Source organism: Desmodus rotundus, chromosome 13, assembly GCF_022682495.2.
Source record: "Desmodus rotundus isolate HL8 chromosome 13, HLdesRot8A.1, whole genome shotgun sequence".
NCBI classification, from domain to species: domain Eukaryota; kingdom Metazoa; phylum Chordata; class Mammalia; order Chiroptera; family Phyllostomidae; genus Desmodus; species Desmodus rotundus.
This window is the reverse complement of record NC_071399.1, coordinates 57,399,827-57,426,221: the sequence shown is the minus strand read 5'-3', so window position 1 is coordinate 57,426,221 and position 26,395 is coordinate 57,399,827. Positions and strand designations below refer to the sequence as shown.

Here is a 26,395-nt window from a genome sequence, read left to right as displayed (position 1 = left end):
AACCTGAGACACTTTTGAGAGTAAATCTATTCATTTAATAATTATGCAAATCAACAAGTTTATATACAGACTTGAATACAGAATCACCTTATATAAATGGAACTCTAAATTGTTTGAGTGTGAATACATAAAAGGTAGAGTTGCTGAATTCAAAGCATTCTAATCCCAATTTCTGAACCTATACAGAAAGAAGCAGAAAATATGTCCAAAAGCCTCAGATTCCGCAGACATCTATCCATCTGGGACATTTTGGTGCATTCAGAGTTTCTGAGTTTCCATGTCAATGAGTCACCTCAAGTATTTAGTGAAACACCTTGGTGTTTAGTGAATATAGAGAAAATTATTTCACTCGCTGTTATTATAAGCTCATATTTCACCTTATCAAACTGTGTTATCCACATTTCAGTCAATCATTTCTAAGATTAAGTGTCCGCTTTTGCCCCTACTCTCTTCCCAGTCCCTTATTACCTCTTGCAGTTTATACACCTATCCTGAAGCCCTTACCAGTGCTTTTGCCAATTCTTTCTCTTTCATGACCACAGCTTGTTCTCAGATCTAAGTTTATAGACTGGATATTGTTTACGTGGATAAGTCAGTTATCAACCCATATTACTGAGTGCTAATTCATCAACAAACACTGTGAAATATGATGATAAAAAAGTCAAATAAGATGTAACCCCTAGTAACAGGAAACAATTGCAATCAACTGCTAAGGGCAAGTATATATTAACAGTTAACTTCTTGACCAAAGCTCATGCACAAGGCTGTACTTTAAGAAAAACATTTGCAGCAGGGTTACTTTTCTATGTGCCTGGATTGTCCTGCATGGTTGAATCCCAATTAGGTGTAAGTTTAATGACAATAGCTCTTCCCTTCTGCGTCTTTCTATTACCCAAAGAAAGCAAGATAGTGCTGAACTATGAAAACAATGACCACAGTAAAAAGTCAAAGATCTTAATGGTAGAAAGAATAAAAGCATGTGTGAATATCCTCAATCCTAGATTTACAACTTTATTGTTATCTTCATAACAGAATGTAGAAATTCGGTGGAGTATTTGTTACAGTCACGGACATATATTCAAAGTACATTGAATGTGGGTGGGATTGGGGTCAGCCTCTCCCAGAATGAAACAAACTGTGACCTCCTCTGTTGTATCCAGGTAATCATTGGGTCCTGGCAGATGCCATGATGACACAGGATGACACAAAAACATGTCTTCAGGCAAAATTGTCCCAGTTTCTAAGGGAAGATTGAATTCCACCTCCATATATAGATGAAAGTAAAGAAAATGGTTTAGCATTGAAGGACCTTGCTAAGTACACTGAAAAGCTAGAATGTGGTGACATGAAGTAGACAATATAACAACAACAACAACAACAAAACATGCTGCAAAGTAATTGAGTGTGAAGTAGGAAAGTAAAATTATAAAACAACAGGAATTTCTACAACTGAAGTACTTTTTTTTTCACCTCCAAGACTAACAAAAGCTAGGAAAAACTTGTTGGAGACTCGATTGCACATCAGCAAACAACTAAGTTATAAAATTTCTTAAACATTTGGATTTCAAGAAAATTATATCAACATTGTCATACATAAGAAACAATTTAATTTGAGTAAACACTTGCAGAGCAATGTAAAAGCTATAGCGCTCCAGCTAAAACAGTCTGAAATGATGTAAGCAAAAACTGTCAGGCTGCAAAAGTGCAAAATTAAGCCTAGGTAAAAGAAAAAAAAAAAATCAGAGGACTAAGAGAGGCCTAGAGATACAGCAGATAGAGCTCTAGGTGATGGTGAACCAAAAAACTACAGGTAGCTAACCAGACAGGCAGATCAATCAGAATTCCTCCAGCACAAAGAAGAGCCTTGTGTTAGCTATGGGATATCATGAGGAGGGCAGAATTTTCTTGAAAAGAAAATAATATGGAATAGCCTTGCCATGCCTATTGGAGTGTGACAAATATTTCTCTAGGTGTTGTAGAGAACCACTGGGTTCAGTAGATAACTATAAGTGCTACAGCTGGATATAGTGCATTTTTATTGCTGCCTGGAACAACAGGAATGCCTTGACAATGCCAAAAAGGAAATTAAGTTGGCCCAGAAATGTTTAAAAATTGCTATGAAGAAAATCATCAGAGACTGGTTCAAATAAAAAGAAGTTGTTGAAAAATTGCTTTAAGGTATTTGAAATTATTATAGTGGAACTGATGAAAGAGCTTGTATCTCAACAAAGCAAGTCAACACTTTAAAGAGCTATATACTGATCTATACAATTTTACAATTTTTTCCACTTGGAATTTACTGTTCTGGAAGCCTGGCTTCCCCTAAGGGCATATAACACGAACGTGGATCAGATAGTCACCATATTACCAACTGCACAGAAGAATTGGCCCAAATAAGGAAAGAGAAAGAGAGAAGAGAGAGAGAGAGACTCTGTCTAGAGAACATAAACTTTTTGAAATGAATGGATTAATCCACACACATGGCCAAGCAAGGTCCTCAGCAAGCCAGTGAGAACCTAGACAAAACCCTAAAGATTATTCTCAGCCATTCTCAGATGTGGTGGTTAAGTGATTCAGATCTTCAGATCAACAAAAATCAAGAAAGTCCTTCTCTGGAAAATATTGAGCTATTGGCTTACATGGGCTTTGAGGCAGTAGCAGCCAAAGCTGCCGTTAGACCATTCAGGAGAAATGTCCAGGTCGCACAGACCCTGGATGACAATGAGAAAGTCTTTCTCCTAACCTATAGCACAAAGTGGAAGATTCTTCATCAACACCATCAGTGCCGCCTTCAAATCATGCAGATACAAATGTTTAGTGCCTCACAAACAGATGAGGATACAGAGGCCATCAAGGATATATTGGATTGAAAGATATTCCAGAATGTGAAAAAAATATTGTACTGATTAAGCTATGGAAGATGAAGAAATTATCATTGCAGGGCACTTATCCCATGCAGAAGATATAAAGTCATCTAAAAAGAAAAGCTAAATAATAAATAGACATGAATGCTAAGTTTATTAATATAAATTCTAGCATTATTAAAAGTCTGAAAAGTTGATCAAATGCAACTATTATTGTACTTTTAAACTTCATTTAAAATGTTCAAATTCAATATTATTTATTTTGTATTATATGCACTGTTTAAATATATGATTCTAATGAATATAAAGAGATACTAACTAAAACTAAAGACCAAAAATAATAACTTAAAAAGCCTTAAATTTGTTGGTTAAAGAAAATATCACGAAATCACCCATTATTTTGCCTAAACACAAAGACACACATATATATGTAGATAATTTCATCCTGTGTAAAAATAAGTACTTAGCTTTATTTATTTATTTATTTATTTATTTATTTATTCATGTTAGATTTGTTTGTTTGCTTATTTAAAACCTACATTTTAAAAATGCTTTTCAACATATTTTGTTCTGGGTACTGAAATACAAATGAAATATTAGTCATGAATTTAGTTTCCAGGTGTGTGATAAGTAACTGAAAAAGTAAAAAACATGTTCACCAACCATTTAATACTATAATATTCTCCTCAAGAAAGAATTAGATAATTATTTTACAGAAATCCAACATTAAAGAAAAGAAGACTAATCAGGGAAGCTCCTGAGGAAGAGGTAAAACGCTAACTGAACTTTAGAAGTACAGAGTAGCTGTTGGGTGAAGACTGACTTACCATAAACACCTGCTGGAATATGAGTGTGTTTTAGAAGGAGCCACTAGATGTGTCTGGGTAAATAAGAGGAATGCATTAATGAGTATTAACAGATGGATTCTATTATAAAGGTTCTGGAGATGTAAGGCCAAGAAGAATTAGTCAACTTTCTCGTTTATTAAAACATATGTGACTTTTCTTATTTGTTGTTTTATATTCTACTTGAGCTTTTAAACAGATCTATGATCTAATAATGACATGTATTTATGTCAAGATTTTTGAAGGCAGAGCTGATTTCTGTATTTACATATGCACCACTTATATTGCATGACATAGGCTTTAAGATAGGTAGGTAGATTTCTAATAGACTAAAATTTTAAAAGTCAAGATTATTTTTGGAAAAAGAAAACAAATGTAAATAAACCAAAGGAGTCATTTTATTTGAATATACCAGTAAATCATAATGGAGCTCTTAAGATATTCAAAGATTTAAACTGAAATGGCAACTTCAGAAATGACTAAATTCCCTTCCCAGTGAATTAAGTTTTGACAAGGAAAGGTGGCATACCTTATAAAAGGGGATATTTTTCCTGTCTGTTATATAGTGTGAGAAAATATGTCTCACAGATAGTAGTTTTATATTTCTATTGCCTAGTGATGACTTGTATAAGATGTATAAATTTCAGTCAATTGCTTTAGTGAACTATATTACAAAGGGTGACATTAGTGACTTTCTATAGTTCTTACTTCATTCATGCCTGAAATTCTAATTTTGACAGCTATTTATTCAAATCTAAAAATCTCTACAGATTTTTTCTTATTTCAGATTCCATTTAAAAAATATGTTTTTGGTCTAGTCACTTTCTACTAGTCCCTTCTTATATTTAAGTTTGTCATATTAAAAAAAATGGTAAAATAATCAAAACTAATGTCTCCTTTTTAAAATCCATGCCTTCAGTTATATTATGTATGGCAAACTTTTTCAGTATGTCTAGCCAAATAATGGTTTTAAAGATATGAATATTTCATGAGATATTAAAATGTGAATAATATTCAAATCAAATTATATTTACTTAAAATAAATAAAGATATTTAAGTGTGAATCGTTGCTCAACTAGTTTCTATGTTGGCACTAAAAATGCATAAATTTTCTTTGCCTCTTAATTTTGATATTTATTGACTATAATAAATTATCATATAATTCTCCATTTCCAATTGATGGCTACAAATATTATATAGAGTATAATTCATATATTTTTGGGTTCACTTATCTATGTATTTTGCCTCTTCAAATTTACAATATTTTAAAATAACCAGAACAAAATATTAAATAATAGAAAAAATCTTAAATTATTTCCTTCCATTTCAATCCACAGAACTTGGTTATTAATGATTTTATTCATTTAACCCATTATTGAAGATGAGATTTTAAAACATTATTTTAATATCCATGGGAAGTCCTCAAGAATAAGTGAGATTCTATGTCACATTCTAATAATTATAGGTTCAATAGTAGGATATACAAAGCCAATAAAAAAGATTCAACATTAAAAAAAAAAGAATAAGTGAGATTCTAAACCAAATCAAAATGTGAAAGTTGCAACTATGTATGGAACATATTACCTCATACTAGCAATGCTATGTACAAGGTTGAAAGTTTCTTGTTTTATCCAACAAAGTCTATTTTTTCAATAATGAACTTGAGCAATAGTAACATGTTGAGTGACTTATAAATCAGAATGATTTTTTTTCTACAAGGCATATTTATAAATAAAGCAAGAGAGATCATTGATTCAAAATTTTTGAGGCTCCTTATTCATTGACCCACATTATCTCTTACCCAACACTACCAAAAGAACTCCCTTTGGTGACTCCCATGGTCTAAGCCAAATCTTGATTAACAAGTACAGGCACAGAGGTATTGGAGAAAAATGAATCATACACACCATGATTTGGAATATAGGAATACACAGATATCTGGGCATAAAGAGAAAGGAAAAGTGAGTAGCTATATGAATAGATTTTGTTTATCTTTCTGAGAATATCTCTTTACCTGCCTCTCTAATAACTCCCTTTCTTTTTTTTCCAATCACACTCCCAAAGAATGACCTCTGGAGTTTCCCCTACTATCATCCTTGGTTGTCACTAGGCTCTTACTCATTTTAGGGCCTCTATTGTGGAACTGTCATTGAGCTTTTCTTTAGAATTTTTTTCTGAAAGCTACAGCATGGCCTTTTAATTTTGTCTTCTTCCATTTTATATTATAACAAATGCCAAAAGAAATAAAATTATTTTATGCCACAAGCACCTTCTCTATAGTTATAAAATCTGTATATAAACACAACTGTCACTGTGTTTAAGAAAAAATGATTTAGTACAGTTTGGTTGGTCACACAATCAGTTTTTGGCATTTTTATGGGGATTTTGGATAGTGTCATATATGTTCTACATGTCTCTCATCCTTCTTTGCATACTAATAGCTCAGAGCAGGAATAGTCTTCTCATGGACTTGGCATAAGCACAGGACAGAAATCCCAACTGTATAAGCACTTTTCTAGTCATTGGTCAACTTGTGCTTACTAACACTCAGTTGGCTAAAGTCAGTCATTGGCAAAGTCAAAATGAAGGGGTAAAAACTATATATATTTAATATTTTATTTATTTATCTATTGTTCAGTTACAGTTGTCCTGCCCTTTTCCCATTGTTCTCCCCTCCCCCTCACTCCCACAGTCAATCACTCCCATTATCCATGCCCATGAGTCTTCTATTTGTGTGCCTTTGCTGCCCCTTCTGTCACTCATTATCGCTCTTCCCCCTCCTCCTCCCCTCTAGTCCCTGTCCATTTGATCTTTATTTCTAAGTTTCTGGTTCTATTTTGCTCAATTGTTTGTTTTATTAATTAGGTTCCACCTACAGATGACATTATATGATATTTGTCTTTCACCTCCTGGCTTATTTCACTTAGAATAATGCTCTCCAGTTCCATCCATGCTGTCCCAAAGGGTTCCTTCTTTCTTTCTGCTGCATAGTATTCCATTGTGTAAATGTACCACAGGTTGTTTTTTTTTTTTTGATCCACTCATTTACTGATGAGCACTTAGTTTGTTTACAGCACTTGGCTATTATAAATAATGCTGCTATGAACATTGGGGTGCACAGGTTCTTTTGAATTAGTGTTTCAAGATTCTTAAGGTATAGTCCCAGCAGTGGGGTCACTGGGTCAAAAGGCAGTTCCATCTCTAGTTTTCTGAGGAAATTCCATACTGTTTTCCACAGAGGCTACACCAGTCTGCATTCCCACAAACAGTATGCTAAGGTTCGCTTTCCTCCACATCCTCTCCAGCACTTGTTGTTTGTTGATTTATTAATGATGGCCATTCTGACTGGTGTGAGGTAGTATCTCATTGTGTTTTTAATTTGCATCTCCCTAATGGCTAGTGATGTTGAGTATTTTTTTCATGTGTCTATGGACCCTCTGTATGGAAGCTATAAACTTTGTAAACATATATATACACCCAAAATAGGAGTACCCAAATATATAAGGAAAATCTTGGAGGACTTGGAGATATAGATAGCAACACACTTATAGTAGTGGATTTTAATACCCCACTGTCAACATTGGACAGATCTTCCAAACAAAGAATCAAAAAGGACACACTGGCACTGAATGGCTCGCTAAATCAAATGGCCTTAACTGATATATACAGAACCTGTAACCCCAAAGAAGTACAATATACACTCTTTTCAAATGCATATGGAACATTTTCAAAGATAGACACATGATAGGACACAAAACAATCCTCAACAAATTCAAGAAATTTTAAATCATAACAAGCAGTTTCTCAGATCACAATGGCTTGAAACTAGAAATCAACCTCATAGAAAAAACTCAAAAACAGTCAAATACATTGAAACTTAATAACATGTTATTGAACAATGAAAGGGCAAACAATGAGATCAAGGAACAAATCAAAAAGTTTCTGGAAACAAATGAAAATGAACACACGACAGTCTAAAACCTGTGGGACACAGCAAAGACAGTCCCGAGAGGAGAGTTCATAGCAATACAGGTCTACCTAAAGAAGATAGAAAAATTTCAAATAAGCAACCTAATCTTATATCTACAAAAATTAGAGGATTAAAAACAAACTCAGAGTGAGTAGAAGGAAGGGAATATTCAAGATCAGAGTAGAATAAAATGACATAGAGGCTAATAGAATAATCCAAAGGATCAATAAATCCAGGAGCTGATTCTTTGAAAAGATAAACAAAATATACAAGTCTTTAAGCAGACTCATCAAGAAGAAAATAGATGACCCAAATCAATAAAATCAGAAATGAAAAAGAAGTTACAACCTATACCACAAAAATGCAAAGGATTGTAAGAAATTACTATGAACAACTATACGCCAAGAAATTTTAAATCCTGGGTGAAATAGACATTTCTAGAAACATCTAATCCTCCAAAACTGAGTCAAGAAGAAATAGAAAGCCTGAATAGACCAAGATCAGCTAGTAAAATTGAAGCAATGATTAAAAAACTCCCAGTACACAAAGCCCTGGGTCAGATGGCTTCACAGGAGAATTTTACCAAACATTTAGAGAAAAGCTAACCCTGATTCTTCTCAAACTATTCCAAAAATCCAGGAAGAGGGAATACTGTCAAACTCTTTATGAAGCCAGTATTATCTTAATTCCAAAACCAGATAAAGACAAAACAAAGAAAGAAAACTCTAGGCCAATATCACTGATGAACATAGATGCTAAAATCCTCAACAAAATATTGGCAAACCAGATCAGCAATACATTTAAATGATCATACATCATGATCAAGTGGGATTTATCTCAGGGATGCAAGGATGGTAAAATATATGTAAATTAATAAATGTAATACACCACATAAACAATGAAATAGAAAAACATATTCAACATTTTAAATAGGACAGATTTTAGATATATGGGTGATTAAAACAGTGAAGTAATCAATATAATCTACCATAGTCATCAAAAACTATTTTGCTAGCATGTTGAAAAAATAATTCTGAGATTCACTTAGGACTAAAAAATATTTGTACATAGAATCTGCACTCAGAGCCCAAACCACCAGGATGATTGACTCTCTGCTGCCCATGCCTCCCACCCCCCAGCCTCTGGAGAAGGAGAGCAACAGCTACTTTCAGAAGTTTGGTGTTTGAGTGAGGAATTTTGTAACTAGGAAGGAGTGAGAAAGGTAGAGAAAATATCTGTACTAGAGAAGCAGCAAAAAGCACCTGCTCTCAGGACTTCTGGCCAAGATGGAGGCGTAGGTAGACACACTGTGCCTCCTTGCACAACCAAAAGAAGGACAACAACAATTTAAAAACAAAAAACAACCAGAACTGAGAGAAAATTGAACTGTATGGAAGTCTGACAAACAAGGAGATAAAGAAGCAGCATTCATCCAGACAAGTAGGAGCAGTGGAGACCGGCAGCCGGGGTGAAAAGGACTCAGCAGCTGGTGGACCCAGTGAGGTGGTGACTGTGGAGCTGGGCAGGCCAGGGTGCAGCTGGCTGGCGAGGCAGCAGCTGGTGGACTGGACGACATCCAGGCAACCCAGAGTTCCAGTGGGGAAATAAAGCCTCAAACCTCTGATTGAAAACACCTGTGGGGGTTGAGGGCACAGTGGAAGAAACTCCCAGCCCCGCAGGAGAGTTCATTGGAGAGACCCACAGGGGCCTAGAACATACACAAACCCACCCACTTGGGAAGCAGCACCAGAGGGGCCCACTTTGACTGTGGGTAGTGGAGGGAGTGACTGAAAACTGACAGAGAGTGGAGCAAGCGTCATTGCTCCCTATAGGACCCCTCCCCCACATACAGTGTCAGAATGTAGCAACCAGTGTTACCCAGCCCTGGTGAACACCTAAGGCTCCGCCCCTCTATGTGACAGGTGCACCAAGACAAAAAAAAAAAAAAAAAAGGCCCAAATGAAAGAACAGATCAAAGCTCCAGAAAAAATACAACTAAGTGACAAAGAGATAGCCAACCTATCAGATGCACAGTTCAAAACACTGGTAATCAGGAAGCTCACAGAATTGGTTGAATTTGGTCACAAATTAGTTGAAAAAATGAAGGCTATGCTAAGAGAAACAAAGGAAAATGTACAGGGAACCAATAGTGATGGAAAGGAAACTGGAACTCAAATCAAAGGTGTGGACAAGAAGGAAGAAACATTCAACCAGAAAAGAATGAAGAAACAAGAATTCAAAAAAATGAGGAGAAGCTTAGAAACCTCCAGGACATCTTTAAATGTTCCAACATCTGGTTTATAGGGGTACCAGAAGGAGAAGAGGAAGAGCAAGAAATTGAAAACTTATTTGAACAAATAATGAAGGAGAACTTCCCCAATCTGACAAAGGAAACAGACTTCCAGGAAGTTCAGGAAGCTCAGAGTGTCCCAAAGAAGCTGGACCCAAGGAGGGACATACCAAGGCACATCATCATTATATTACCCAAGATCAAAGATAAGGAGAGAATCTTAGAAGCAGCAAGAGAAAAGGAGACAGTTACCTACAAAGGACTTCCCATAAGACTGTTAGCTGATTTCTCAAAAGAGACCTTACAAGCAAGAAAGGGCTGGAAAGAAGTATTTGAAGTCATGAAAGGCAAGTACCTACATCCAAGATTACTCCATCCAGCAAAGCTTTCATTTAGAATGGAAGGGCAGATAAATTGCTTCTCAGATAAGGTCAAATTAAGGGAGTTCATCATCACCAAGCCCTTATTATATGAAATGTTAAAGGGATTTATCTAAGAAAAAGAAGATCAAAAATAGGAACAGTAAAAATGACAGCAAACTCACAGTTATTAACAACCACACCTAAAACAAAAACAAAAGCAAACTAAGCCAACAACTAGAACAGGAACAGAACCACAGAAATGGAGATCACCTGGAGGGCTATCAACAGGGGAGTGGGAGGGGGAGGGGGGGAAAGATACAGAGAATAAGTAGCATAAATGGTAGGTAGAAAATAGACAGGGGGAGGGTAAGAATAGTATAAGAAATGTAGAAGCCAAAGAAGGTATAAGTATGACCCATAGACATGAACTATAGGGGGGAATGTGGGCAGAAGAGCGTGGGCAGGATGGAATGGAGTGAAGGGGGGGAAATGGGACAACTGTAATAGCATAATCAATAAAATATATTTTTTAAATATTTGTACCTAGTCATTTTGAAAAGTTTATGCTTTTTGGAAAAGATTTAAATTTTCACTTCTTACCTAATTTCTAGACATTCTCCAAAGGTCAACCTATTTCCAACGTATTATTCTCTATAATATAGTCACTTTTTTATTAATATCTCTCATACTTTATTTCACCTTGCCCTTAGTTACAGACTTTGGTAAAACCCAGAGAAGAGATATGCTGGTATATGGCATTCAAGCTATAGATCAGGTTAGGAAGAACTGACAGTATTGTTGAGTTCAGCTATGTTCTTACTGATTTTCTGCATGCTGGATCTAGCCATTTCTGATTGAGAGGTGTTAAAGTTACCAACTTTCACAGTTGATTCTTCATCTATTCCACGTTGAAGTTCTATTAATTTTCGCCCCGCATAACTTAGCATTGTGTAGTTAGGCACACACATATTAAGGATTGTTATGTCTTCTTGTAGATTTGACGTGTTTATCACTATGACATGCCTTTCTTTATCCCTTATAACTTTCCTTGCTTTGAAGTCTCCTCTGTGTGAAATTAATATAGCTACCGTTGCTTTATTTTGATTAATGTCAGAATGCTATATTTTTATTCATCCATTTTACTTTTAACCTATATGTATGTATTTTTATATTTAAAGTGCACAGAGATACATATTTAGCAAAAAAATATTGAGTTAAAATGGAAAAAATACCTAATCCTTTACACTAATTATTTTTCCCTAGTTTTTAGTATGTAAACAAAAAAATATTTAGATTGGAAGTTGGACAATAACTTTCTTCCTTCCATCAGGGAACAAATGAGAATTTGGAAACAGATTAATTTTAAAAGGTGACCAATATTCTTGTAACTGAATGAGAAAGAAAGAAATTTAAAATAGAAGATCAGATTGGTAAAAGAAGGCATGATAATGGAGAAATCTTGCTCTAGGTTTTGACTTAAAAAGCTGCATTACCTTGTACTTGATTTTGTGTAACAGTAAGCCCATGGAGGGTTTTAAAGAGTAATAACATATCTGGCTTATTTCTTGACAGGAACACACAGGCTGCTATTTTAAGACAAGACTCTAAGTACTGGCTTTGACCACTAACCACCAATCTCTGGCCTCTGCAGAGGATCAGCTGTGTAGGGGCAAGGTGGTGATCCAATGTGGTCTGTAGCTGTCCACTGGGTATACAAGCTCTGGAGTTTCCCAGATGGTTCAGGCTAAAGTCAATTCTACGTGTGTTTTGCCTGGCACCACCCTGCCTGAGCTGTAAAACAGAGATGGCTGCTACTTGTGCTGGGCTTGGAGATTCCCAGGTGAAGCCAAGATGTGAATCTAGGCTGGCTGCTGCCAGTTAGCGAGAGGCATGATGGGTGTGGGCTCACTGAGGCTGGTGTTGCTTGTTTGAGAGGATTTAGGAATCTGTGAAGCATGAGCCAAGACCAGCCATTCCTATGGAAAAAAAGTCTTGGGTGGGCCCATAAATTGGGTGGGATGGAGTCTCTGGGCACCTCCAGGGTGGGGCAAACTGTTAGCCAGGTTGATGGAGAGTCTCAGATATGGCACTAGTCTTGTGGCTCTGTGGTTCTGTGGGGGTAGAGTTCAGAAAAGGGACAATGGCCTCTGCTCGTCTTGATGCCAGACATTTCAATTTCTCCCTGTATGCTACTGGTGCCTTTCCAGATGCCTCCCTAGTGCTGGAGCTCAGAGTGAGTAAGTCTGAGTAAGTCTGTGTGTGGGTTTTTAAGAGGAACTATTTCAGACTCCAACAGTTTCTCCCACCAACTCAATCTCTGATGGTTTTTGCAGCCAGAAGTTGTGGGGACTTATCTTCCTGGCACTGGAACCCTGGGCTGGGGGGCTGGTGTGGATCTGGGACTCCTCACTTCTGAAATAGCCCTCCTGAATTTTTATCCCTGATATGTGGATGTGAGACCTGCACATTCCATGTCTGCGCCCCTCATACAAGTCTGGATGGATGTGGTTTCTTTAATTCCATACTTGTCAGACTTCCATTCGACTTGATTTCTGATGGGTCTAAGTAATGGTTGTTCTATATTTTAGTTGTAATTTTGATGTGGTTGTGCAAGGAGGTGAGCCCTGTCTGCCTATGCCACCATCTTCAGATGGTATTAAATTTAAGATGCTTTGGGGATATTAAATTATAGTTATTCAGGGAACACTTAAGAGTTTTAGAGCTAAAACTCTTAAAAATCCTAAAACTTTGGATTTATGTATACTTTATTTTACAAAATATTTTTAGAACATGTTTTCTTTGAAGTGAATGGAACACAATTGTAGTAAGATTTTTTCTATTAGTTATCATTGACTTTACTTACTTTTGTCTAAGCTCCGATGACTCTTGTGCTACTGCTGTCATTCTCCAAGAATTCACAGCCACCAAAAGAACATTCTCCTGCTCTTTTATCTACTTCCTAACTACCCATTTATTCTTTTATTTGATCTTTCCTCCTGCCTTTTCCATTAATCTATGTATATTGGGTTACCATACATTATAATCACTGAATCCAACAAACTTCATCCATTCTTAAATTCTTTTGTAAAAGATTTTATTTATTTAGTTTTAGAAAGATGGGAAGGGAGGGAGAGAAACATCAATGTGTGGATTCCTCTCACACGACCCCTACCAGGGGCCCGGCCTGCAACCCAGGGCATGTGCCCTGACTGTGAATCAAACCTTTTGGTTTTCAATCCATTGAGCCCCACCAGCCAGTGCTATTCTTATACTCTTTGTATGAGTTAGCAATTGCTTCATGATAAAGTTATAATTCTTGGTGTTTAAACAAACAATATTATGTCACAGTTTCTGTGGGTTGACAATCTGTATATGGTTTACCTGGATCCTCTTCCTGTTTCTCACATGGTACAATCGAGGCAAGGGCCAAGACTGAAAAGGTTTTAAGGCTCGATTGCAGGTAGATCTGCCTCCAAGCTCACCCAAGTGGTTGTTCACTAGTTCCAGTTCACTGTGGTTATTGTATGGAAGGTGATGAAAATGAAAGTTATCATTTATGAAATGATCGTTCTGTGTCAGGGACAGTGAAAACTCACACATTAAATATTTTGTTTAAATAAATTCTATTAGATAGTACATAATGTTAATTTTATTAAGATAAATACTGTTATTGATTCTGCAATAAAAGTGTGAAGATCAGGCAGAAATTGGACTGAGGCAGCTACAAGAAATGCCCAGCCTTGCTGGTCATCACCATAAGCTGGGAAGAGATTCTTCTATATAGACTTCTATAAAGGGTACATAGCTCTCCTGACACCTTGATTTTAGATTCCTAGTGTACAATACTCTTGAGAGAATACATTTTTGTTGTTTTAAGCTATCCAGATTGTGGCAATTTGTTATGGAAGCCCTAGGAAACTAATAAATCATTTTAATCCTGGTTTGAAATATTAAGAAACTGATAAAGTTCTGTGCCAAGTTCTCTAAATTGCTATATCAGGGATGTGTACTTATTCCTTTGTCTTCTTTTAAATATAGACTTAAGTAGGAGGGCAAGGAGGAAGGGGAGCAGGTGTGTAATTTATAGTTCATTAAAATGTGAACATATTTTTCCTCACTAGAAAGGCCAAATTTATTAACATAAATGTACCAGCAATTATAAATGTACTCTGGAAAATTTGCTGAGGAGAACTTTCTAAGATCGAACAAAGAAAATCATCAAATACTTTGTAGTGTTATCTCCTTAGTATTAGTACGATTTCTAGTTTTATGGCTACTCCTTCCCTGTATTTGTTGCCATTTCTAAATATACGATTTCACTTCCCCCACTGGTATGTAAGCCCCATATTTGGAAGGACCATATCTATGATGCTTGCTATTTTATCCCCTTGTTTTTTAAATAATGTCTGACACATAAGTACTATTTAATAAATACCTGTTTAATTATAAACTGTTAAATTAAGGTGCAATTTATTTTAATTTTTCAGGACACTAAGGCCATATTTTCACAATATAAATATCATTATGAAACCCAAACATGACCCTGGCAACATAACTGGTAGGACAGAGGAAAAAAACTTGAAGAAAAATAATGCAAATGGGCAATAATCTACATATAAAAGATATTTCTTTAAAATATTCAAAGAACAACCTAACAAATTTCTATTTTTCTCTCTTGATTGTCAAAGAATTAGATAAATAAGAATACTAAAGAAAAAAGAGAACACAGTGAAGATAAATTAACCCATGTGATAGTAAGAAGACAACCACACACACACACACACACACACCCCCCACATGCTTAAAAAACAAACAAACAAACAATAAAATCTACCTTGGCTTCTTCCAGATGGTAGCATTTTATTTGTTTGTTATTGCTAACATGTCTATTCTAAGTATTAACCCACAGATATGTGTTATTTTTATCTTAAATACTAACAATACATAGTGGCTAATCACAATTAATTTCAATGTATTACTCAATCTTAAGAGTGGCAAGCAGTGCCTGGCACACCACCATCATTGTATAAATAGTAATGGCTATCACTGCCATTTTCATCATTGGGAAATCATCAAGGGACAGTCCGTGTTATGAGAAAACACAAGGCTCAAGATGAGATCTCGGGGAGTAACAACATTTACCACCTTAGACAAAATTCTGTGTGTATATGCGTGCATTTACACGTACCTATTAGTGAAACTAGGTAGGTTTTTATTTTCTTATTTGTTTTATAATTACACATGTAATCTTTAAGTGCTTGATATCCTGAGAGTAAAGTGTGATCTATAAGGAAAAACTAAATCTACAATCTTCAGAAAGGAATGATCTGATAAATCATCAAAATGATTCAGTTGATGAAGCCAAGTTCAGATTATTTTAATTAATGAAATGTAACTTTAATTAAATGAGTTGAAAGTCAAGTAGCCTCTTTTAAGTTAGAATGTTATTGATTCAAGTACTACTTTAATCTAATAAGGGTACAATTGGATGTTCAGATATCTTGATTTTACTTTACAAAATTCTAAAGTAAGGGAAAAATATATCTGGCTTAAAATCAAGCTATTAAATCCTTAAAATCCCAACATATGCTTACTAGACTTATCATAGTAATTATGTCATTAGGTATTTAAATGTTGAATAACTATGTTGTACATCTGAAATTAATATTGCATGTTAACTATATTTTAATTTTAAAAATTGAGAGTTAATGTTATATTAAACAAAAACAAAAATATTTTTTAAAATAATCAGTTATAATTTATGGGATTGTAAATGTAGTATCAGCAAAAAAAAAAGTACAATTTGGTAGTAATTATTTAATTTCACTAACATCCTTTTTGCTGTAAATTCAATTCAGTAGGTATTCATTGAGGAACTGCTGCTTGTGTTTTCCAAACAGATTAGTAGGCTCTGAACAAACAGGGTTTACATGAGGAAAACAGTATTTTAGTTCCTATTACATTAGATTAGCCGCCCCCCGAAAAAAGAGATCTCACTCAATCTCCCTTTAAATTTTTACTAAAAGATTAAAATTAATTTAATTCTACATCAATAATAAAATTATAAAATTCCTGTTGTTATTCAAAACATATTATTAAGCATTTAATTTTCCCATATTGTTTAGTGTATAATACAAATATTTAATTCCTACTTTACTATTTTCTGCTATATTCTCATTTTTTAGGGATATATTATTTTTATATTAGGATGTTAACTATTTTTTAAAAGACTATTTTCAGAACTGTTTTAGGTTTGTAAAAAATTGTACAAAGTGTAAACAGTTCCCATACCTATCTCCCCACACTATAGCCCCCTATTGGTATCCTGAATTAGTGCAATAAATTTGTCACAGTTTATGGACCAAATTCAATACGTTATTATTCGCTCAAGTCCATAGTTTACATTAGTATTCACTGTTCATGATTTATGTTTCCATGAGTTTGGACAAATGCAAAATGTCATCATAGCCACCATTAAAGTATCAATGATTTCACTGTCTTAGAAATGCCCTGCACTTTACCTGTATGAATTCTTTTATTTTATTATTTTTATTTTTTATTTATTATTATATTGTCACATTACAGTTGTCCCAATTTTTCCCACTTTGCTCTCCTTCACCCAGCTCACACCCTTCTCCTCCAGTCAATCCCCACCCTGTTGTCCACATCCATGGGTCATTCATGTATGGTCCTTAACTAGTTCATTTTTATAGAACTATTTATCTGTGAATTGCAGGAGTATTTGTGTTTTTCTGTGTACATGTAATGATATAATGGGAGAATTTTGAATAGAAATTTCTTTTCAATTCTCTACCTTATGTTCACATCAATAAACTTGAATTTAGATAGCTATCACATTATAATAGAAGATTAATGGTAAGTGTATATATTCATGGTAAATTATATATATATATTCTAACACTAGAAAATGAGACTATCAGTATAAGTACCTACATCCTCTAAACAATTATACTGAAAAGTGAACAAAGAATAATTATATTTATCTTATTTTCAAAAGATAAAATGTGTATGTCATGAAATAAATTATTCATTTAAAAGAAGAGTCCTTTAAAACTACTTCAAAATATGTGTTTTTGGGAAGGACAAGTCTCAAGTAGACACTGGGGACTCAAATGCAATTTGAAACATTTCATTTCTGCATTACTGATAGTCTCCATTATTACAGCTTCTCTCATAGTTTTCTCTCATAAGAAATATGAACTTTGTGTCAACCAAAGGGAGTAGAGAACAACCCCAAACTCAATACTGTTTAGTCCAATTTATGAACTGATTTGAGGCAGGTAATTCAGATACTGGAAAAACTATCTTTCATTTAAGTACCAAAAAATCCAATTTAATGCAGTTGTTATCTTTACTCCAGTCAGGAAAGCTGTTTCATCTTCATTTTAGTCTAGATTGCTAGACTTCATATAGTATATGAAGTGATGGCAGATTTACATGCCTGGTTGTGTATTTTCTTTTTAAAGAGCTGAGATCCCATCATTTTTCAATTTCATTTGCCATTTCAATTCTTATTCTAGAAAGGCTCAAAGCAGGAAATGGACATGGCGATCTCATTATTTTAAATTAACTCAGCTTCACAATGAGAGAGTGATTAGGTAAATCATTAGCACATGTCTAAAAATTGAAGCTGTTAACATGTCTCCCACTCTGATATTTTAAATGAATCAAAAGTATTTATTAAAACCCATTCTATGAATGCCTTTAAATAACTGCTACTAACATTTGAATGCTAAGTATTTTTTATATATTTTTTCTTCCTTCTAATCTCTACCTGGATTTTCTGTTCATTTCTTTTTTCTATATATCATTTACATCTCTCATTTAAAAGATAGTTTATTATGAAAATACTGAAACAAATGAGTACTGAATAGGAATGAAAATTTAACTATAATATGTAGATAAACAAGTTATTTAAAACATATTATAATTAGAAATGAGATGATCTGAGCAAAGTAGTCTGATAACTCAAGTGAAAGGATGGCAGGAAAATGAGAAATGGACTTTGGAATATAGGGAGTAGCTGTAAAGTATAAGACAATGATACAATTATACTTACTATCTGCATTTTTACCTATTTGAGTTCATGCACAGCTTGTTTATAAGTAATTTACTTGGATCTTTTCTGTCATAAAATGCTATCTGTCCCATATATTTTGACTTTTTTCCAGATGTGATCCAGGCCCTCAGTATCTTGTGGTTACACTAGGTTCATTTCAGTTGTTTTATTGTCAAACAATTCATCTATCCACAATTAATTTATCTTCACTGGAATTGTTACATTGTTTCCATAAAATAATCCCTATCCCACCACAGCCCCAAAGTTACTGGATAAAGTATAAACTAAATTGTTTAAAATTCAAGTAATTCTATAATGTAGTCAATCTAGCTCTGATTGACATTATCAAGAGTCTTTTAGTATTTTCAGATATCAGTTTCAGGGGAATCATCATTCAAATCTAGAAATGTAGATATATAAGAAGTTTAAGAAGTCAAAAGCCTATACATTCAAAAGATATCTTAGAAATTTAAGATAGTTCCTAAATGTAACTAGTACCAACTATCAAAACAAACCAGGGAGTAAACATAAAACTGCAAAACTCAGGTATTTAGAACTCTGATGTTAACTCCATGATAGAGAATATTTACTCTCCCATATTCATCATTGCTGTGTGGCTCACCCATTGAGATAATGCACTGCTTTATTTCCTGTTATTGGTATCAAATTTTTGTACTCCTAGACATGGGGTTCTCATTGGATTAAACAATCTTCATCAACACAATTACCTGGGAGTGTCAGAAAAACTCCAGATTTAAATTCCTCCATGCCTTCCTGTTTTTAGTAAAAGGTGTCCACAACTCACAAACCATGAGTACAATCAGTGTGGTGGTCTGACTAGGAAACACAATACGCCATACCTATCAGATGTGAAAATAAAATAGGTGATATCTGAACACATTTTAAGAGTGAGATAAGATGCATATGTAAGGGGATTTGCTTCAGACTCAAAGAAAATGGAAATAAAAATTTTCAAGGTTGTTCTTAACTTCAATGTCTCTGGCTATATTTTGTTTGATTTTTCTTTTGTTGATTATGTTCCAGTTAAAGGTGAGATCATATGGTATTTGTCCCTCACCACCTGACTTAAGAACCATCTAACAATAGCCAGAGGGACATGGGGAGGGGATAGTGGGGAGAGCGGCTTACAGGAACTACTATAAAGGACACATGGACAAAATCAAGGGGGAGGGTGGAGGCAGGGGAGGGAGGGAGGTTTGGTTGGGTGGGGTACAGGGATGGGGAGAAAATGCAGACAACTATAATTGAATAACAATAAAAATTTAAAAAAATAAAATTTTCAAGGCATTGTGACATCAGTTAACAGGACCCAACACATTATACTGGGACTATGACATGCTCAGGTAGGATCCAGTTTTGATAACTGTGGTATGAAGTGAACATAATTTCAAACTCAAATATAAATCAAAGTAAAAATAACAAGCATTAGTCATTGGTGAGACAGTACTGAGCTAGATTCATTTAAACCTATTTTATCAATACCTAGATTGGTCTTTGGCTCCTGATTCACAGTAAAATATCAAAGCTTCAGTGAATATATATATATTCAGGAATATATATATTCCTAAAGAGATTCCATTTGCCCTGCTGGCAATAGAGCCTACTTGGTTGAGGAAATTGAAGATAGGAGGGAGTGTCTGTGGATGGTCTTCCCAACACATGTCTGTCCTGGGCTGCCAGCCACCCGAGCTCTGAGAGGGAATACTCAGAAATATAGTTGATCCTCTTTTTAAATGTATTACCGTAAATACGGAGACCCAAGAAGACAGAGGAGTAAGTGCAAGCTACATTCACCTCCTCCCAGGACAAAACTGGAATTACAACTGAATTATACAAAAATCCCCCCAAGTTGAGCACTAGCTGGAAAGAAACCTTATGACCATGGACAGACAGAAGAAGCCACATCACCACATCAAGATATGTAGGAAGTGTGGAGGAGGCACAAGAGGGCTGGCTATGCTCCCACAGGTGTCAGCTGAAAGTTCAGAGGGACATTTCACCAGCCAGTAAGGGGGGAGGGGGGATTCCCCTGAAATGTGTGGGATTTAATCCCCAAGCTGTGCTCCCCAGCCTAGAGCACCAGAACCAGGAAAAGACCCCCAAAACATCCAGCACTGAAAAGCAGCTGGGTTTCTGTCTATCTGTGAGAAATGGCTAGATATGCAGAGAGTTTCTTAAAGAGCCAACACACAAAATGTCATTTGTAGCCACTTACCCTGGGATCCAACAGAGGGAAGACAGAGTGGGGTAGACCAGCCTGAGGGGAGTCTGGGGTTGGTGGCTCTGTGGAAAGAGCTGAGAGGGGTTTCTAGTGATGTCACTAGAAACCCTGTGCTTAGTCATTCCCCATACTGCAGAAGCCATCTTTCTTGGACAGCGCACTCCCCTCCAAGTGGCATGGGACTGAGGGCAAACACTAGCCCCACCCACAGAATCCCTCTCCAACAACCTTGTGGAGCTTAAACTTGGCAGCTGAGGAGTACAGCTGGAGGCAATTTCAGTGTTTACCTAACAGGGAAAGAGGATCTCTGGGAGCTGGGAGACTTTAGCTGACTCTCTCTCAGGTCCGGTGCTGGTAAAAGTCAGTCTTGGTCCACAGCTTGGTTCTTTCTGCATGCAACCACACCCAGCAGAGGGTACCACAAGCTGTGCTTTGCTGATAGTTCCAAACAGGTTGCCCAGGGACAGTCATAGGCAGAATCTGACATACATTCGCACCATAGTTTTTGCAGATCTAACTAATACATAGAAACAAACACAAAGGGGCAGCCAAAATGAGAAGACAAAGAAACAGAGCCCAAATTAAAGAACAAGAAAAATCTCCAGAAGAGGAAAGAAATGAAATGGAGGCAAACAATTTATCAGATAAAGAATTTAGAGGAATTATTATAAGGACACTCAATAGTATGAAAAAAGACTTAGAAACCATAAAAAAGGACCAGTCAGAAACAAAGATGCAACACTGGAAATAAATAATACACTGGAAAGAATAAATGAAAGTTAAATGAAGAAGAGGATCAAATCAATGATTTGGAAGAGCAGGTAGAAAAAAAAAAAGATACCCAAGCAGAACAGCAAGAAAAAAAAAATATTTTTTAAAAATGAGAGCTTTAAGAAACTTTGGGACAACATGAAGCATAACTACACCCATATCATGGTGATACCAGAAGGTGTAGAGAGTGAGCATGGATCAAAAATCTACCTGAAGAAATAGTGACCAAAAACTTCCCTAAACTGGTGTTAGAAAAAGACAAAGTCCAGAATGCGTAGAGAATTTCAAACAAGATAGACTTACAGAGGCCTACACTAAAACACATTATAATTAAAATGCCGAAGATTAAAGACAAGGAGAAAAGTCTTAAAAACCACAAATGAAAAGCAGTTAGTTACCTACAAGGCAGCTCCAATTAGACCATTTGGTTTCTCAATAGAAACATTTCAGGTCAGAAGGGATACACATGAAATATCGAAAGTGATGAAAAACAGGGACTTATAACCAAGGCTGCTTTAAACACCAAGGTTATCATTTAGAATTGAATGAGAAATAGCTTCCCAGACAAAAAAAATTAAAGGAGTTTCTTAATACTCAACCACTATTGCAACAGATGTTAAAGGGCTTGCATTAAGAAAAAGAAATAGAAAAAATAATAAACTGAGGAAAATAGTTAAAAAATAAAATGACAATAAATATGTATCTATCAATAATCACCTTAAATGTAAATGCCTTAAATGTCCCAAGGAAAAGACATGAGGTAGCTGAATGGATAAGGAAAAAATATATATATACATTTAAATTTATAAATATATTTTAATATAAATACATTTTATATATATTTATATTTGTAAATATATATAAACAAAACAAGCCTCAATAACTTTTTAAAAAGATTTTATTTATGTATTTTTAGGATGGTGGGAGAAAGAGAGGGAGAGAAACATCAGTGAGTGGTCGCCTCTTACATGCCCCCTACTGGGGACCTGGCCCAAAACCAGGCATGTGCCCTGACTGGGAATTGAACCTGAGATCCTTTGGTTCACAGGCTGGCACTCAATCTATTTAGCCATGCCATCCAGGGCAAATCTCAATAATTTTAAGAAGATTGAAATCCTATCAAGCATGTTCTCTAACCACAACGTTATAAAACTAGAAATCGATCACAAGAAAAAACTGAAAAATACACTAAGACATGAAGATAAATAACATGTTATTGTACAATTAATGGGTTAACAATGAAATCAAAGAAGAAATCAAAAGATATTTTAAAACAAATGAAAATGAGACACAACAACCCCAAATCTGTGGGACACAGGAAAAGCAATCCTAAGGGGAAATCATAGCACCATAGGCCTATTGCAAGAAACAAAGCACAAAAAATCTAACTTTATATTTAAAGGAACTTGAAAAATAACAACAAACAAAGCCCAAAGTGAATAGAAGAAAAGAAATAATAAATATCAGAGCAGAAATTGATGCGGATCCCGGCCAGCAGGATCCTGTGTTGTGACAGCAATGGACAAATACACACAGACTACAGAAATCCTGTGAAGAAAAGGGATGGCATGGCCACTCTCTGAGAGAGAGGGCGAGAGGGCCAGAGAGAGCCTGAGAGAGAGAGAGAGAGAGAGAGAGAGAGAGAGAGAGAGAGAGAGAGAGAGGGGAAGAGAGAGAGAGAAAGAGAGAGAGAGAGAGTGACCCCTGCCCAAACAGGCCTTTATTGCTTTTCTGGGCATATTACATCAAGGATGGTCCTCATTTACTATGCACAGGTTCACTGTAGGTGATTACCTTTTACAGACAACAAAGGACAGAATGCTGCTAATTACTTCAAAGAGAAGGATGTTACAGATCAAGGAGGAAAGTGGTTGAACAGGTTACACTCCATACTTGGAAGGTTTAGCACAGACTTTAGGAAGTTAAAGATACTCAGTAAACATTTGCTGCCTCAATCCAGGGTGAGGGAGTTTTAGCAATAGCAAGTCTCATAGCAGCCTAGGTACAATGCAGGCCTGATTCCCCATGGGAGAACCTGTCCGTGGGCATGTATCCTGCCTGTCGGACCTTGCTCCCACTGGCTTTTCTGAGTGGGAGCTGGGCTACTTTTCCTGTGCGTGGAACAGTTCTCTATAAGAAATAAATGAAATACAGTCTAAAAACAAGATATAAAAGATCAATGAAACCAAGAGTTGGTTATTTGAAAAGAAAAACAAGATTTATGAGCTTTCAACCAAACTCATTGAGTGAAAAACAGAGAGGACCCAAATATATAAAACCAGACATAAAAGAGGAGAAATAACAACTGACATGAAAGAAATACAAAGGATTTTAAGAAAATATTGTGAAAAAAATATATGCCAAAAAATTGGACAACTTGGATGAAATGGATACATTCCCAGAAACACGAAATCTTCCAAAACTAAGTTAGAAAGAATCAGAGTATCTGAGTAGATGGATCACACCTAGTGAAATTGAAGCAGTAATGAAAAATCTCCCAGCAAACCAAAGCCCTGGACCAGTAGGCTTCACAGGTGAATGTTGCCAAATATTCTAAGAAGAACTAACACCTCTCCTTCTCAAAATATTTCAAAACATTCAAGAAGAGGGAAGATTCCAAGCTCATTTTTTTGATGCCAGCATTATCCTACTTCAAAAACCAGATAAAGACACTGCAAATAAAGAAAATTATAAGCCAATATAACTGATCAATATAAATACTAAAATGTTCAACACAATATTAGCAAACATAACACAGAAATACATCAAAAAGAGCATACACGATGATCAAGTGGGATTTACTGAGGAAATGCAAGCTTGGTACAACACTCCAGATAAATATGGGTGATACACCACATAAAACAAATGAGGGTAAAAACCACATAATCATATTAATACATGCAGAAAAATCATTTGATAAAATCCAGCATACATTTATGATAAAAACTCTCAGCACAGTGGGAGTAGATGGAACATGCCTGAATAAAATAAAGGCCATATATGACAAACCCCTGGCAACATCATACTCAACAGGCAAAACTACAAGCATTCCATTTAAGATTGGGAATAAGACAGGTATGTCTGCTTTTATTTCTCTTGTTCAACATAGTACTGGAAGTCCTAGACATACCAATCAAGCAAGAAGAAATGAGGCACCCAAATTGGAAAGGGAGAAGTAAAACTCTATTTGCAATTGACATGTTACTGTACATTGAGAACACTAAAAATTCCACCAAGGAACTAGTTGAACTGAAAAATGAATTCAGTAATTTATCAGGATACAAAATTAATATCCAGAAATTAGTTGCATTTTTATATGCCAGTAAAGAACTATCAGAAAGGGAAATTAAGAAAAAAATCCCACTTACAATTGCTTCAAAAACAATTAAATACTCAGCAATGAATCTAACCAAAGATGTAAAAGACCTGTTCTCAGAAAATTATAAGACATTGAAGAAGATACAAATAAGTGAAAGTACATACCACATTCATAGATAGGAAAAATTAACATAATTAAAATGTCCATGCTACCCAAACCAAACTGTAGATTCAACAAAATTCCTATCAAGCTTCCAATGACATAGTTCATACAACTAGAATAAATAAATAAAAAATGCACATGGAACCACAAAAGACCCTGCAGAACAATGGTAATCCTGAGAAAGATGAACAAAGTTGAAGGAATCACACTATCTAATATCAAACTATATTGTATGATGATAGCAATCAAAACAGCAAGGTACTGGCATCAGAACAATGCATAGATCAATGGAACAGAACTAAACCCACACCTTTATAGTCAATTAATATTCACTAGAAGAAGTAAGCAGATACAATGGGCTAAAGATAGTTTATTAATAAGTGGTGTTGGGAAATTTGGACCGTGAGATAAGTGCAGAGAAATGAAACTCGACCATGTAATTACACCACAAACAAGAATAAATTCAAAATCAATTGAAGATTTAAATGATAGACTTGAAACCATAAAAATCCTAGAGAGAAAACATAGGCATCAAAATTTCAGACATTGGTTGTAGCAATATTTTATCTGATGTATCTCCTAAGGCAAGGGAAACAAAAAAAAAAAAAAAACAAATGGGACTATAGCAAACTAAAATGCTTTTGCATAGCAAAGGAAACCAGCCACAAAATAAAAAGACAACTCATGGAGTGGGAGAACATATTTGTCAATACATCTTGATAAGGGGTTAATATCCAACATTTGTAAAGAACTTGTAAAACTCAACACAAAAAAACCCCCAAACAGTCCAATTAAAAAATGAGCAAAGGACTTGAATAGACTTTTCTCCATAGAGGACATACAGATGGCCAATAGGTTTATGAAAAGATGCTCAATGTCACTAATCATCAGAGAAATGCAAATTAAAACTGCAATAAGATATGACCTAACACTGGTCAGAATGGCTGTTTTCAGTAAGTCAACAATAAGTGCTGACGAGGATGTGGAAAAAGGGGAACCCTTTTGTATTGTTGGTGGTAATGCAGATTGGTGCAGCCACTGTGGATAGCATTATGGATATACCTAAAAAACATTAAAGATGGAACTGCCATTTGACCCAGTGATCCCACTTTTGGGAATATATCCAAAGAAACACAAAACACTAATTTGATAGAACATAAGCCCCCTATGTTCATTGCAGCCATATATACAATCACCATGATGTGGAAGAAGCCCAAGTGTCCATCAGTGGATGAGTGGATAAAACAACTATGGGTAACATGGATAAACAACCATGTTATACTACTCAGCCATAAAAAAGAAGAAAAATTTACCCTTTGTGACAGCCTGGATGGACCTGGAGAACGTTATGTGAAGTGAAATAAGTCAGTAAGAGAAGGACAAATACCACATGATTTCACTCATGTGGAATCTAATGGACAAACTGAACTAACTAGCAAAACAGAGCCAAACTTGTAGATAGGAAGCAGGGTGACAGCTATGGGGGGTTA

The 26,395-nt window shown here is 35.4% G+C and overlaps 1 pseudogene; it reads left to right on the top strand.

The window, feature by feature from the left end:
• Nucleotides 1-1,189: 1,189 nt before the first annotated feature.
• On the top strand, nucleotides 1,190-2,991 carry LOC112311406 (NEDD8 ultimate buster 1 pseudogene; annotated as a pseudogene).
• Nucleotides 2,992-26,395: the final 23,404 nt, after the last annotated feature.